Genomic DNA, 18,394 nt, shown 5'->3' with positions numbered 1-18,394 from the left:
TATATGTTTATAAAAGTTAAATGGTATCTCTAAAAGGAATTTCTTTAAACATTAATGGATTGAATAACCCATGTAAAAGGGCAAGTTTAACGAGATATATTAATTTGCATAGAGCCAATTTAATATTCCTTCAAGAAACACATCTCCTGCAAAAGGATATAGATAAATTAGCCACTAATAAATATACAGTCTTGGTTAGCTCAGAACACACACAGAAAAAAAGAGGAGTGGCTATCTTATGGAACAAAAATATGCCCATACCTAAAACTATTAAGTCTTATAAAGATGATAAAGGAATGTTCTGTATGGTTACAATACAGATTAATGGGAAAATATATACATTAATCAATGTATATTGGATACCAGGAATTGGCATTAATACAGTGAAACACCATCTCAATAAGATTATATCATTTTCTATAGGAGATATTATTTTAGCATGTGATTTTAATTGTATCCTGCATGAAAAAGATACTACTACTATAGGAAAAAGGAAAATTACATCTAATGCAAAACATTTAAAGGATTTTATTAATTTATATCATTTGAATGATATTAATAATCAGATAGATTCTAAACCATTACCATACACTTTTTTTTCTAACAGATATAAAACGTATTCAAGAATAGATAGAGTCTTTATTTCTAACCAACTGGTAACAGACTTAATTAATTCAAAGATCATTTCATGTCCTATATCAGATCATAATTCAATTGTCTTTGAATTTATGGTAAAGAGTACTTATAATGTTCAGATCAAAAGAATACCAGCATACTTAACTCAACTAAAGGACTATAAAGATTATATACTTACAGAGGAGCAACATTTCTTAGACTTTAACACTACACCTGATGTCTCCATTATTCACATTTGGGATGCTCTAAAATCATATTTATATGGACAAAGTATCAGATGGTATAATAATAAAAGGAAATCTTGGGACAAGGAATTAATAGATATTCAAAGCAAATTAGACTCATATAAACATAATAATAAAGAAAATATTACGGACAAAAAAGTCATTGAGGAAATAAATAAATTAAATGAGAAATACAAAGAAATTTTAAGCCATAAAGTCAAAATAACATTAGAGAAATATAAGTTTTTGTCTTACTCAATAAGTCCCAAATACTTACATAGACTTAAAAATAAAACAAAAAAGCTGAATAAACAAAATCACATCAAAGAAATTTTCTCACCAGGGAAAAAGAAGAATGTTTCTAGCTTACCAGAAATATTAGATGAATTTAGAAATCACTTTCATAAAATTAATCACAATAACATTAATATGGATTCTAAAGATAAAATAAAGAAATTTATAACTACAAACATGAACAAAAAAATTAATAAACAACAGACTAAATTAATAGATAAAAATATTTCATATACAGAGGTTATTACACAAATAAACAAACTTAAATCAAACAAAGCACCTGGTAATGATGGTATTATACCAGAGATTTATAAAATTCTTCCTAAGAGTACCTACTCATTAATACATAGGGTTTTCATTTCAGCTCAAAATGAGTTATCAACTCCCCCATCCTGGCAACACACATTTATTTCACCAATTTTAAAACCCAATAAAGACCCAACCAGATGCACTTCATATAGACCTATTTCATTACTTAATGTTGACTATAAAATGTTCATGAATATTTTTGCCGACAGATTAAAGACAATCATTCCAGGTATAATAGATATAGATCAGACAGGCTTTATTATAAATAGAAACACTTTTGGTAATATAAGGAGAACTTTAACGCTAATTGATTATGCAAACAGGAAAAAGAAAGACTTAACACTTGTTAGTCTTGATATAAGTTCAGCAATTGACTCAGTAAGTTGGGACTACTTGTTTATCTTATTGAAGTGTACAAATTTCTCTGATGCATTTGTGAATTTAATTGAACATCTATATAAAGGAGCATTGGCTTACATTAAGATAGGAACATATGTCTCACAAAAAATACCCATATTAAAAGGTACAAAACAAGGGTGTCCAATTTCACCACTATTATTTACTTTAATAATGGAGCCTTGGGCTAATTTGATTAGAAACAGCACTGATATAGAAGGATTTGATATAGATGAAAATACAATATCTAAAATTCAACTTTTTGCAGATGATGTTCTAATTACGTCAGCAGGAACTAACTCTTCTATGCAGTCATTATTTGATAAAATGACAGATTTTAAAAATATCTCTGGTTTGATATTTAATGAAGAAAAAACTAAAATATTACCAATATACGCAAGAAAAAATGTCCTCACTAATGATTTTCACAAATATATACCCAACTCAGGTCAGATAACTTACTTAGGCATAATATTAACTAAAGATATTAAATCCATTATACATAATAATTATAGTAACTGTCTTCATAATATACAAAATATTTTCAATAGCTGGAACAATATGTTTTTTACCATGGAAGAGAGACTCACAATTATTAAAATGATAATATTCCCTAAGATATTATACTTAATACAATCAATAATACTCCCACCTACAAAAATAATTATTAAGAAATTGAATTCACAAATGTTAAATTTCTTATGGGCACCTAATAGACCTAGGATTGCATTAAAGAAACATACTAACAGTTGGTCTCAAGGGGGCATTTCATTTCCAGACTTTATATGCTATCTCTTCTATTATAAAAGTTATTACTTTGTTAACAGATCAGTCATATGTTGCAAAATGGAAGGAATATTGGGAACTAATTAGCATTCACTTCATGAAAATATCATTAATACACAAAAATACTATTGTAAATAACCCCATGTTATGGTTACTAAAAGAATTTTGTACCTCATCTATTACACCAAAATATATAGCTAGTTACCCATTAAATATTATTATTAGATATCGTAACTTTATATTTATGCATCCTAAATATAAGGAATGGAATTTTATCCTATTCCCTATAATGTATACACAAGGTATTCTTTTATCATCCACCTCTGAAAGAATTCTTCTAGTCACAGAGAATGATTTAAAGTATTGGTATCAGTTGCTGTCTGACAATAAAGTAAAAATTTAGACTTCTTAAAGCAAGAATTTGATTTGAGAGAAACATGTTGGTTAGAGATTCAGACTTTTAGACAACATCTTATTAATAAACTTGATTTAATGTCTTTAACAGTTAAAGAATATGTCCCAATTCTGACTGATTACTTGATATTAAATTTACAACATAGGGTTTCTGATAAAGGTAAGCTCTCACACATACATAAAATTATTAGAGAAGAAACACATTACAGTTCAGATACTTATTGGAATTATTTCATTTCTATTAATGGTGAATCACCAAAACAACAAGATAAACAATATATATTGGAATCTGCTTATAAAACTACTTCTTCCATTAATTGGAGACTTTTTACTTGGAAATTTTTACATAGATCTTTCTATACACCTTTAATGACGAATAAAATAAACAATAAAGACAACTTATGTAAGAGATGTAATGTAGAAATAAATGCTGATTGGGCACATATGTTTTATGACTGTATAAAATTGAAGGAATATTGGATGTTAATCAATGATTTTTTTGCAGGCTCTTTTCACAGATAATTTCATTGTCTCTAAATCACTTATATTATTTAACACCCCTGTTCCTAAAAATGTTAAAAAAGTTAAACTTCCCTTATTATGGTCTATTCTAGCAGTGGCTAGAAAAATAATAACCAGAAATTGGATTTCAGATACTTCTCCTTCATTTAATGAATTTAAAAATGTTATGACTGAAGTGTGTCATATGGAACTAATGACAATAAAGTTAAGAACCACTAGAAAAACGTCTTACTATACTATATGGGATACTTTAAAAACCTGTTAAACAAGTCTTAGTTTCATTAGTAAGACATTACAGTTTAATCAATTGATTAGATTTGTAGTGGATGTCTCTGTAAATATTTTGGTTGTTTTATCAAATGTTATAACTATTTACATTTTAACTGCTTGTATAAGATTGTTATGATATTTATTTTGTATGTTAAAAACAATAAACTTGTTTTAAAAAAAAAAGAAAACAATGCCAGCAAATATATAAATAATTCAGTCAAGCAAAAATTAAGATGGTGCAGAACTCTGAAAAGTTAAAAAGTGCCAAAAAATATACTTATCAGCGCTATACTTCCAGATTGTTTGAGAAGCACTCTTCAGTCAGAACACAAGGAGATTCTAGCAGTGGTATGCAGGAATTTACAAACAGGGACTATTTTTATATCAACAAGCCTTGAAACAACCAGATAACACAAAAGCTGTTAGACCAGTTTTACCAACTTTAAGAACACCACAGGAATGGGGGGGGGGCAGTTTCAGAACAGATCAGAAAACAGAAAACAATGCCAGCAGATATATAAATAATTCAGTCAAGCAAAAATTAAGACAGTACAGAACTCTGAAAAGTTAAAAAGTGCCAAAAAATATACCTATCGGTGCTATATTTCCAGATTGTTTGAGAAGCACTCTTCAGTCAGAACACAAGGAGATTCTAGCAATTTTAGTGAAATACACATCCTTCAGAAAATACATGCTAACACAAATCCTGTTATTCTAGTAACTTTCTAAGCTTTTAGGAGCAATATTTAAAATCTGTCCCTATTTTTGGGCCTTTGTCCCCCCATCATTTTGGGCTTTGTCCAGATTTCTTGTGCAAAGACATTGAGAGGTATGGCTTTCATCCTCATGGAAGGTATGAGCCATTTGGGTGCAAGTTGAAAAGCTATCAGGGATGGTCCAGCAGAGACCAAAAAATCTCATATGGAATAGTTGCAATACAGAACTGGGGGCAACTGTATATATAAGAATTTACAGAACACTTTACTGCATAAAGATATATGCATTATATTTTGAGGTCTCTAGGTAGATGTTATGTTTTTTACTGTGTAGATCCTTGCCAGTGGAGTTCAATGATATTTGGGCATTACGGTTTACACTTGCTGATGTGAGGGTAGTCACTACAGCTGGAAAATGTTATTTTTTTCCAGTGTGCAAAAAACTCAAAACTGATTACAGTATTTTGGAGGTGAAATGGGCACAGACCCTGCATGAAGGATAGGAAGCAACAACCCACACATAAAATATTGTTTATATTCACTATAGTCTGAGCTGAATGGTTATTGCTTTTTATCAAAAATGTGTATTTCACTAAAATTTTTCTATTACTCAGTTTGGGTCTTTTAAAAGGTCTTCAATAAACTGGCCAAAAAGACATTACAGCTATGTATATTTTCTATTATTTTGGAAAGATGTGGTTCTAGTTCCCATTTTTAAATTTGGCAATGGGGAACAAATGATTGTGGTTAAATGTATCATTACAGTTGCAAAAAAATATTATAGGGCTTTGTGGTAGAAATCTTATCACACTGATATAAACTGAAGTTTATTTAGCATGGCTTAAGATGTACTTCTGTGCAGGTCTTGCTTCTTGAGTCAGTAAGCATAATAAGGACTCTGAACTATCATTTTCCCTCTGTTATTTTTACTTATATACAATTATTTTAAAAACTAAGTTTTGGTATAACTTGCATTTGTCAGAGATAGCATGGTTTATTATCTCAGATTGCATCATGTTTGCTTGGGAAAGCAAAGAGTGAAAATGATACATACTATTCCCTACAATAGCCAGCAGATAATATTGTTCCATGAGGTCTTGCATTTCATTATCTACTGAATTCACATGATTATTTTTTCTCCAGATTATTGTTACAGTTGATTCTGAATTATCATGTGACACATGCCTTGCAAAAAATGGATAGTCTATGAATGATTTAGCACCCGGTTCCCCACGAACATGCAGTGCACTGCTGGAGAGAGGCGGCCCCCTTCCATTCATGCTCCAACTCAGTGACGAACGATGCTCCTCACTGGCCTTGCGGCTGGCTATCCCTGGCCAACCAGAGATCCGCGGCGCTGTGGTATCATTATGTTTAGGCAGGATTCTGACTTAGAGGTGTTCAGTCATAATCCCACAGATGGTAGCTTTGCACCATTGGCTCCTCAGCCAAGCACATACACCAAATGTCTGAACCTGCGGTTCTTCTCACACTGAGCAGGATTACTATCACAACAACACATCATCAGTAGGGTAAAACTAACCTGTCTCATGATGGTCTAATCCCAACTCACGTTCCCTTAGTGGGTGAACAATCCAACGGTTGGTGAATTCTGCTTCACAATGATAGGAAGAACTGACATCAAAAGATGAAAAAGCGATGTCACTATGAATGTTTGGCCGCCACAAGCCAGTTATCCCTGCGGTAACTTTTCTGACACCTCTTGCTTAAAACCCAGAAAGCCAGAAGGATCATAAGGCCCTGCTTTCATGGTCTGTATTCATACTGAAAATCAAGATCAAGCAAGCTTTTGCCCTTCTGTTTCATGGGAGGTTTCTGTCCTCCCTGAGCTCACTGAGACACCTGCATTACTCTTTGACAAGTGTATCGCCCCAGTCAAACTCCCCACCTGACACTGTACCCAGAGCGGGTCTCGCCGTATGCCTGGGCACTTGGAGCCAGAAGCGAGAGCCCTAATGAGGCTCACCCCCTCGCCTCACCGGGTAAGTGAAAAAATGATAAGAGTAGTGGTATTTTACTGGTGGCTGAGGCCTCTCACTTATTCTACACCTCTCATGTCTCTTCACAGTGCCAGACTAGAGTCAAGCTCAACAGGGTCTTCTTTCCCCACTCATTCTGCCAAGCTTGTTCCCTTGGCTGTGATTTTGCTACACAGTAGGTAGGGACAGTGGGAATCTCGCTCATCCGTTCATGTGTGTCACTAATTAGATGATGAGGCATTTGGCTACCTTAAGAGAGTCATAGTAATTCCCGCCCTTTACCCACGCTTCATTGAATTTCTTCACTTTGACATTCAGAGCACTGGGCAGAAATCACATCACACTGACACCTGTCTCGGCCTTTGCGATGATTTGTTTTAATGAAACAGTCGGACTCCCCTGGTTCGCACCAGTTCTAAGTCTGCTGCTACCTGCCAGACAATGTGGGACACTAGTCGGGACTGGTGCCCGCTATAGCCAGGGCGATCCACAGGAAGGGCCTGGCATGCGTCCAGAGTTGCCACCGCCATCCCCCGCTCCCCCAGGAGGAGGGGCACGGCAATGGGGCGATGCCTCATCCAGCCATGGTGTGCGTCCAGCCCCGCTTTATGCCTGAGCCCAACCAACCCAGCCCTTAGAGCCAATCCTTATATAGGCAACCTGTTTTTTCCATAAACAACACTGTTGATACCTGAATACATCAAATGTCATAAATTAGAAGTAAACATCAGAAAGTATAAAATTACAATTCTGTAGGTACTGTAGCATGCAACAATAATTACTGTTAAAACCAGCAAGACTGGCTGTTAAGTGTTTACATAAGTATTTTTATACCCCAGGCAGACTTCAAGGAATTTTTCCTCAGGTAGACAGCAAATGTTGGATGTATGATGGGGAAGAAATAGGTAATTGGGAACATATTTTCTTAGAGTATAGTGAGTTGGCAGACTTTAAAGATTCCCTGCAGACTACTCTGTCAGAGATGCTGGGTCAGCAAAGTGGAGTAACTAGGGAAATTATTTTTTTGAGATATGATACAAAATCGGAATTGTCTAGACATAGTAAGGCATTGCTGAGTCTAATTATGATGGCTGATAAAAAAGCAGTTACTAGAAAATGGAACTCAAAATCTAAAACAACTTTACTAGAAGTAGCAAAGATAGTAACATAGATAAAACAACTGGAACTGGGATCTTTACAAAAAGGTAGAAGCAAATTACATAGGAAAAATGGGAAATGGATCAATACATGCAGAGGAGGAACTAGGTTTAAAAGAAGGCATGATTTGAATGAGCTATATAATGGTTGACTAACAATGACTGGATATGTTAAAAGTGATGTATAATGTTTGCAGCTACAGTTGTGTTGCACGATTTGGAAAGTATAATGTTTGCAACTGAGATCGTATCGCTATGGTTTATTTTCATTTATATAAATGTAACATGGTCTATGTCATACATGATAATTTAATAAAGATGTTTAAAAAAATATTGTGAGCACTCTGACATCAACTAGCTAAAATGAAATATTATCCAGGATAAGTAGGATAAACATTTCTCTCATAACTGTATTATTTAATTTCTTCAAGACAGTACATATTTTACACTGCCATTATTTTTAATGACTGGAATCATGGGTGCCCACCATTCAGTTGGTACAATTCCACTCTCACTGCCACCCACTGCGTACATATATCTGAGTTCTGCCTCTGCTTTGGACAGTATGGACTTGGTCAAGGCAGATGGGACAGCATCTGGCTTTAATTTTATTTTAATTGGTTTTACAGTTAAGAAGAGCAAATTCACCAAATGCAGCCACATTAATTTCATTTATTCTGACAATCAGCCATAACTAACATGCCTCATTCTCCTAAATAGATTATTTATGTATGGACATTCTATCACATAAACCCAGAATTCATACTCATGAACCTCATACTCAGAAATCACTAGCAGTTTATCATCACTTGAGTTTATCTGCAAGGCTGCATATTTTTGTGTCTGCTTCATGCAGCTGTGGATATTTTGAGAAGCTTCTTTAAATGTCATATGTTATTACAGTAACATCAGTCCCTGTATCCATTTTAAAGCTTACTAGTGTTCCATGAATCAGGAGTGTGACTTGCCAGTCTAATTCAATATTTGACACAGTGGTCACTGAACTCACGAAAATGCTTTCTTTTTTTTTTTTAAACAAGTTTATTGTTTTTAACATACAAAATAAATATCATAACAATCTTATACAAGCAATTAAAATGTAAATAGTTATAACATTTAATAAAACAACCAAAATATTTACAAAGACATCCACTACAAATCAAATCAATTGATTAAACTGTAATGTCTTACTAATGAAACTAAGATTTTTTTAACAGGTTTTGTAAAGTATCCCATATAGTATAGTAAAACGTTTTTCTAGTAGTTCTTGACTTTATTGTCATTAATTCCATATGACACACTTCTGTCATAACATTTTTAAATTCATTAAATGAAGGAGGAGTATCTGAAATCCAATTTCTGGTTATTATTTTCTAGCCACTGCTAGAATAGACCATAACAAGGAAGTTTAACTTTTTAACACTTTTAGGAACAGGAGTGTTAAATAATATAAGTGATTTAGAGACAATGAAATTATCTGTGAAAAGAGCCTGCAAAAAATCATTGATTAACATCCAATATTCCTTCAATTTTATACAGTCATAAAACATATGTGCCCAATCAGCATTTATTTCTACATTACATCTCTTACATAAGTTGTCTTTATTATTTATTTTATTCATCATTAAAGGTGTATAGAAAGATCTATGTAAAAATTTCCAAGTAAAAACTCTCCAATTAATGGAAGAAGTAGTTTTATAAGCAGATTCCAATATATATTGTTTATCTTGTTGTTTTGGTGATTCACCATTAATAGAAATAAAATAATTCCAATAAGTATCTGAACTGTAATGAGTTTCTTCTCTAATAATTTTATGTATGTGTGAGAGCTTACCTTTATCAGAAACCCTATGTTGTAAATTTAATATCAAGTAATCAATCAGAATTGGGACAGATTCTTTAACTGTTAAAGACATTAAATCAAGTTTATTAATAAGATGTTGTCTAAAAGTCTGAATCTCTAACCAACATGTTTCTCTCAAATCAAATTCTTGCTTTAAGAAGTCTAAGTTTTTTACTTTGTTGTCAGACAGCAACTGATACCAATACTTTAAATCATTCTCTGTAACTAAAATAATTTTTTCAGAGGTGGTTGATAAGATAATACCTTGTGTATACATTATAGGGAATAGGATAAAATTCCATTCCTTATATTTAGGATGCATAAATATAAAATCACGATATCTAATAATAATATTTAATGGGTAACTAGCTAGATATTTTGGTGTAATAGATGAAGTACAAAATTCCTTCAATAGCCATAACATGGGGTTATTTACAAAGGTATTTTTTTGTATTAAGGAGATTTTCATGAAGTGAATGCTAATTAGTTCCCAATAATCTTTCCATTTTGCAACAAATGACTGATCTATTAACAAAGTAATAACTTTTATAATAGAAGAGATAGTATATAAATTAAAGTCTGGGAATGAAATGCCCCCTTGAGACCAGCTATTAGTATGTTTCTTTAATGCAATCCTAGGTCTATTAGGTGCCCATAAGAAATTTAACATTAGTGAATTCAATTTCTTAATAATTATTTTTGTAGGTGGTAGTATTATTGATTGTATTAAATATAATATCTTAGGGAATATTATCATTTTAATAATTGTGAGTCTCTCTTCCATGGTAAAAAACATATTGTTCCAACTATTGAAAAGATTTTGTATATTATGAAGACAGTAACTATAATTATTATGTATAATAGATTTAATATCTTTAGTTAATATTATACCTAAGTAAGTTATCTGACCTGAGTTGGGTATATATTTGTGAAAATCACTAGATAGGACATTTTTTCGTGTGTATATAGGTAATATTTTAGGTTTTTCTTCATTAAATATCAAACCAGAGATATTTTTAAAATCTGTCATTTTATCAAATAATGACTGCATAGAAGAGTTAGTTCCTGCTGATGTAATTAGAACATCATCTGCAAAAAGTTGAATTTTAGATATTGTATTTTCATCTATATCAAATCCTACTATATCAGTGCTGTTTCTAATCAAATTAGCCCAAGGCTCCATTATTAAAGTAAATAATAGTGGAGAAAGTGGACACCCTTGTTTTGTACCTTTTAATATGGGTATTTTTTTGTGAGACATATGTTCCTATCTTAATGTAAGCCAATGCTCCTTTATATAGATTGTTCAATTAGATTCACAAATGCATCAGAGAAATTTGTACACTTCAATAAGATAAACAGGTAGTCCCAACTTACTGAGTCAAATGCTGAACTTATATCGAGACTAATAAGTGTTAAGTCTTTCTTTTTTCTGTTTGCATAATCAATTAACGTTAAAGTTCTTCTTATATTGTCAAAAGTATTTCTATTTATAATAAAGCCTGTCTGATCTATATCTATTATACCTGGAATGATTGTCTTTAATCTGTCAGCAAAAATACTCATAAACATTTTATAGTCAACATTAAGTAATGAAATAGGTCTATATGAAGTGCATCTGGTTGGGTCTTTATTGGGTTTTAAAATTGGTGAAATAAATGTGTATTGCCAGGATGGGGGAGTTGTTAACTCATTTTAAGCTGAAATAAAAACCCTATGTATTAATGAGTAAGTACTTTTAGGAAGAATTTTATAAATCTCTGGTATAATACCATCATTACCTGGTGCTTTGTTTGATTTAAGTTTGTTTATTTGTGTAATAACCTCTGTATATGAAATATCTTTATCTATTAATTTAGTCTGTTGTTTATTAAGCTTTTTGTTCATGTTTGTAGTTATAAATTTCTTTATTTTATCTTTAGAATCCATGTTAATGTTATTGTGATTAATTTTATGAAAGTGATTTCTAAATTTATCTAATATTTCTGGTAAACTAGAAACATTCTTCTTTTTTCCTGGAGAGAAAATTTCTTTGATATGATTTTGTTTATTCAGCCTTTTTGTTTTATTTTTAAGTCTATGTAAGTATTTGGGACTTATTGAGTAAGACAAAAACTTATATTTCTCTAATGTTATTTTGACTTTAGAGTTAAAATTTCTTTGTATTTCTCATTTAATTTATTTATTTCCTCAATGACTTTTTTGTCCATAATATTTTCTTTATTATTAAGTTTATATTAATCTAATTTGCTTTGAATATCTAGTAATTCTTTGTCCCAGGATTTCCTTTTATTATTATACCATCTGATACTTTGTCCATACAAATATGATTTTAAAGCATCCCAAATGTAAACAATGGAGACATCAGGTGTAGTGTTTAAGTCTAAGAAATGTTGCACCTCTGTAAGTATATAATCTTTATAGTCTTTTAGTTGAGTTAAGTATGCTGGTATTCTTTTGATCTGGACATTATAAGTACTCTTTACCATGAATTCAAAGACAATTGAATTATGATCTGATATAGGACATGAAATGATTTTGGAATTAATTAAGTCTGTTACCATTTGGTTAGAAATAAAGACTCTATCTATTCTTGAATAAGTTTTAAATCTGTTAGAAAAAAAAGTGTATGGTAATGATTTAGAATCTATCTGATTATTAATATCATTCAAATGATATAAATTAATAAAATCCTTTAAATGTTTTGCATTAGATGTAATTTTCCTCTTTCCTGTAGTAGTAGTATCTTTTTCATATAGGATACAATTAAAGTCACCTGCTAAAATAATATCTCCTATAGAAAATGATATAATCTTATTGAGATGGTGTTTCACTGTATTAGTGCCAATTCCTGGTATCCAATATACATTGATTAATGTATATACTTTCCCATTAATCTGTATTGTAACCATACAAAACATTCCTTTATCATCTTTATAAGACTTAATAGTTTTAGGTATGGGCATATTTTTGTTCCATAAGATAGCCACTCCTCTTTTTTTCTGTATGTGTTCTGAGCTAACCAAGACTGTATATTTATTAGTGGCTAATTTATCTATACCCTTTTTCAGGAGATGTGTTTCTTGAAGGAATATTAAGTTGGCTCTATGCAAATTAATATATCTCATTAAACTTGCCCTTTTACATGGGTTATTCAATCCATTAATGTTTAAAGAAATTCCTTTTAGAGATACCATTTAACTTCTATGAACATATAAAACATATAATCAAAATAATAATTAACAAAATAAGTATTATTATGTCTCCTCCTTTAGATGTTCCATTATTTATAGCTGTATTTAATGAAAATCTTATGGAATTTTGTGTAAGTTTTACTTTTATTTGTAGTGACAATGAGTTTATAAAATGTGATGTGGATGTCAAAACTATATACATACAACAATAATCAGATGAAAATAATGTTTGGATTAAACAGTGCACCCAGCCTGGAGTTGAAAACTCCAACTTCGAGTAGCAAAAACCACTCAAGTTATCCCCCTATCCTAAGCAGCAGTACTTCAGCTGCCACCAAATTAATTCAATACTAACTATTATTAACTAAAGTTAACCTCATTTAACTTGATTATCTATTATAACAAAGCTAAACAATTTTTATAACAGCTTCATATAAACATATAAAATATTTAGAAACAACTAATATTGCTGTGTACATCTATTCTGTATAATACACTCATAATCAAAATAGCATTCTAACAATCTTGATAAAGGGAGCAAAGAAGAGAGAGAGAGAGAGAGAGAGAGAGAAAAAGGGGAACATCTATATGATAGTTTAATAAAAGTTTGTAAGAATAAGTTCTTATTATATGTTTATGTACATTTGAATTCAATAACATATATTATCTTAGGCTATTATGGTTCAGACATTACTTATATTAGGGTATTCCCACTTTCTGCCATAGTAAAACAGTTAAAAGCTCTTAAAACTTTAAGTTACTTTGCACCAAAAGCTTCCTTCTCATATTTATTATTGCCAATTAAATAAATATTTATTCTCATACATGAGTTAAAAGAACATACTGCACAGCAATGTTGATTCCTAGTTGTACATAAATCATTGTGATGAAAGCCATCTCTTTTTTATATATCTGAACTGCAGCTTTAAAATATGTCACATGACAATTTCTTCTAAAATATAATCACAATGATACATGTACTTGTCTGTTAGTCAAGGCAAATGATTTATAACATTACATATGTTTAAATCATAAGCATTTATATACATTAAAGTGCTGCAGCCATATAAGCTTTCAAAAACAAGTGTACATGTGTTTTACCTTCTATGCCTTCTAAAATATCTCATTAGTTTACTATGTCATATTAAGTCATTTAAAATCATTTTAACTTTTATATTTTATAAATTACATCTTAAATAAGTAAGTTATTATAAAGAAAAACTCACATTTAGGTGTCATAAAGTTCGTTTTTCATCACAAAGTCGCATTTACAGCAGTTGTACTTCCTGAAACAGTTTACTTCTTGGATCTGCGATGTGTCAGTGTGAAATCAGGGGTCAAAGTTCAAAATGACTGCTTTCTGCTTCTCTGCATGTATTCTGAGAGTTGAAGCTTTTAAAACGACTCGAGGACACTATTCACGAGGAAACCCACATCCCAGATTGTCTCCCATAACATTCTGGCGGGAATTTTAGTAAAAGCAAGTGACTGACATTCATTTTATAATACAAATGAATCTAAACAGTGCAAAACCTTCTCGAAGCATTTTACAAGTCATTACAGTCTCTATGACAGTGAAACCAAGCCTACAATTGTTTAACATAAACAGAACTTTTATATGCCCCATTTCATTTTCTCATACAGATCTTATTACATACACATATCAATATTATCAGAAACATATAATTATATAGATAAGAACGAAAATGCTTTCTGGGGGAGGGTAGCCTAATGGTTAAGTTGTTTGCCTTGCAAACACAAGGTGCAGGGTTTGAGTCTCACAAGGGACAATTGGCTAGGCTTAAAATGGCTCGCAAGGGCAGTTAGCTTAGTACTAACCTATGAACCTATGAACCTATGAATACTGTTTTTTTCTTAGTAGCTACTTCTTTCACTAGCTTAGTTTTACAAAGGACAGCAAAATGTATTTTCTTGCTACATTTTTACACCTTCTGCCATGTGCAGCACACTGCTCTGACTGAGTGTGTAAATAGTTACACTTTGTGCATTCAGCCAGCTTGCATTCACTCTCATGCACGTGCATACCTTGGCCAGTATCATGCTTTTTACAGAATTTGCCATTTTCTTTTTTACCTCATATGCGCCATTTGCTGTATTCATATTAGCATTTTATCGCTTTTTAGTTCAGCCTCTCCAGCCATCTGAATTGCCTTTTCCACAGTGAAATTCACTTCTAGTTGTAACTTTTGAGACACTTCATCATCAGCCAGCCCAATCACAGTTCTGCATCTGATTTGTATTTCTCTCAACTTCTTATCACAGGAATTCTGGGCAAAACCAAAAATAATTGAGGAATGCGACCCTAAATCAGGACAGTTTTTTTTTTCCGATAATCTTTCTTTTCATTTTGAATAAAGATAATACATATATTCCAACTCTTACATAGTGGCACATATATAGATAGTATACATTACAGGATTGACAGTGACATGGAAGGCCATAAAACACAACTATTTACATTATGTACAAAGGTGCTTTACAGACAGTATTTTCAAATATTATGGACAACACTTATGATATTATACAGTCAAGTCCAGTGTTTACTAAATGTGGGGTTGTGTGTATTTCCCTAGACTCCACTATAGTGTACTTCTGTGTGTTTTTTGCATTAGCCTATGTTAAAGGTTTGTTCCCAAATTTCTAGATTTTTCACGTTTTTAATTCCTTTGTTAATTACTATCTTGTATGCTAGAAGATGTTTTATGGCTATTTTTTGAATCCTTCATAAATATTTAGACAGTCTAACCATTTGGATGCTATGTATAGCTTCATTAGTAAAAAGAGTGTTATGAGTATGTTTGTTTGGTTTCCAGTTATGTTTGGTGGAGGGATATGAAGTAGTATAAATTCCCATATTAATGTTGAATTCTCGTAACCCGTTTTTTGTAGTTGGATTTTTAAGGAGTTCCATAATTTATACACACATTTACAACTCCAGAAGACGTGAATTAAATCTGCCTTTTGATTCTTACAGTGTAGGCAGTTTGGTGATTTGGCTGCACTGAATTTGTGAAGTATTGTAGGTGTGAGGTATGAGTTATTATTGATCATAAGTTGTGTGTATGTCAGTTTTTTAAGGGGTATTGTTTTCAGAGTTAGTTTAATAGCTTGTCTCATCTGTTGTTCATCAGCAGATGCTTTTAATTTCAGCCAATAATCATAAAAAAGAAGAGCATTCTGGTATTTAAATTCACTTATCATTTTATGTGTGTTAGATATTGTTTTACTTCTAGATAAAATAATCTTCCATAGTGATACACAATTATCGATGCCCCTATTGTGTAAATTGCAATTTTGGAGGTAAGTGGAACAAAGTTCTTTAATTTGTCTTAGTATGATTGTGTCTGACTTAGGTACATTAAGTTTATTTCTCACTTCTTGGATTGTACAGTTGTGGTAGGGGTAGATGTCCCATATTCTTTTGTCTTTTAGTAAAGGAAAAGTGCTAGGGTCTATCATTGCGTTATTAATTTTCAAGTTTGGGTTTTTATGTAACGGTTGCAGGATTTCCATCGCTGGCCAGAAATTTAAGGAAGAAAAAAGGTTTGGTGCTAGTGTTTTAAAGGTTCTATAATATTGTAAACTTGTATTTCTTTTTTGTTTAGAAAAGGGATAGCTTTGGGATTAATGCCTAGTGCTTTAATGTACCTGAAATATATTGTTACCCAAGGAGTAGTCCAAGTATTGAGTGTCGGACTGTGCTCAGCTATTCTCAGTATTCTATTAGTATTAATAATAATGGAATAGTAGAGTTTAAAGTCCAGAAGATTCAACCCCCCCCCCCTTGACTTGGGGAGAGATAATTTTTGATATGAAATTCTAGTTTCTTGGGTTCCCATATAAATTTAGCCAGAAAGGTATGTAATTGATTGAAAGGAAACACTAACTAACTAAAGCACTACACCCTCCTTGACTTCTCAAAGTATTAGGCTCCCGACTGGTCCTTCCTGATTAAGTGAAAAATCAGTTCCCTTCCCTAATCTGATCAGTAAAAAAACAGTTCCCTATACTAATCTGGTATGTCCAAGGGTCAGTTTCAAGGTTACTCTCCAGTCCAGCTGGTGAATCTGGGAATTTTGAGGCAATGTTACAATTGCCTTATGTACACAGACAACCCTCTCCTCCTTCCAACAAACTCTAATACATGTGAGAGATGCAGTTACACAGCCAAACTGGAGGCAGAGCTCTCTCAACCCAAGACTGGCACAGTCAGTCAGGAGGAAAAGGTAACCACCCACACCACAAATGCAGTCTCACACAGACCAATTGCATCTGCATACCCAACACATAAACACACAAAAACATACTCGGAGGCTCTAAATAAAAATCTGCCTAAACAGCAAAGACCTCCTAAGCAGACATCCAAGCAACAGCCACCCCTCAACAATACCCACAAATCACATATCTCACAAAATCAGTGTGCCTCACAGTCACAGCCCTTAAGGCCAAACAACACACCAAATACACTTGTTATAGGGGACTCTATTGTCCAGCACACTGATGTCCCGCTCACCAGACTGAACAAGGAGAAGGTCACTGTAAGGTGCCAGGATCCGCCACGTAATGCAAGCACTCAGGTCACTCCAAAGCAAGTACAAGTATGGCTCCGTCATTGTCCATGCTGGTGTGAATGACCTGAGATGTACCTCCCTGGACTACATGAAAAGAGACATAGAGGAGCTCTCTGACCATGTAGCCCAGGCTGGTATGACCCTGACCTTGGTAGCATCTTGCCCTCACCAAGAATGATGCCACAGCATAAAGACAAAATGATCAGTTTCAACAATTGGCTAAAGTATTGGTGTCATTGAAAGGGGATCCAGTGTCTGTCAGCCTGGGATGACATGCTCGACAAGCCACGTTGCTTCACTAGGGACGGCTTGCACCTGTCACCCTTAGGCTTTCGTATACTGGCCAAGGCTCTTGCCACCCCCATAGTGCCTTTTTTAGGCAAGGCTCAAAGGACAAACCCACCACCATAGACAACCCAAGGATAAAAAACCAAAGGTAATGCTACTCAATGCCAGAAGTCTAAACCTCAAGATGCACGCACTCAAGGCTCTCCTCAGTATGGAGGAAATCAATGTCTGTGCAGTAACAGAAACCTGGTTCAAGGCTCCTGAGAGCACCCCAGCACTACTAGGTTATAACTCATACCATGCGTTTCAGCCCCAAAACTCGGATCGAAGCACAAAAGGAGGGGGGGTATCTATATTCATCAAAGATACCTACACCTCCAGGTTAGTGGCACTGCATGAAGCATCGGAAACCATCCATGTGCAACTAACAGTGGGCAAAACTGCCTTTCAGTTTGTAGCCTGCTACAGAACACCCTCCCTATTACAGGAACCCCACTTGGCATTCCTGAGAACACTGGAGAATATGAAGGTCTCTCCAAACACTATGTTATTGGGTGACTTCAACTACCCAAACATTGACTGGAAAAACTACTCAAGCCAAAACACCCCTCAACGGTTCCTTGAATTTATAAACTCTAACGATGGAACAACTGGTCACCACTCCCACAAGAGGGAACAACATACTGGACCTGGTCATCACCAACATGGGGACTCTATGTTCCACACCAGAGGTAAACCCCTCATTGGTAAGAT

The sequence above is a fragment of the Protopterus annectens genome, chromosome 2.part0 (genome assembly GCF_019279795.1).
Source record: "Protopterus annectens isolate FY-2018-M chromosome 2.part0, PAN1.0, whole genome shotgun sequence".
NCBI classification, from domain to species: Eukaryota; Metazoa; Chordata; order Ceratodontiformes; family Protopteridae; genus Protopterus; species Protopterus annectens.
This window is presented reverse-complemented; position numbering follows the sequence as displayed.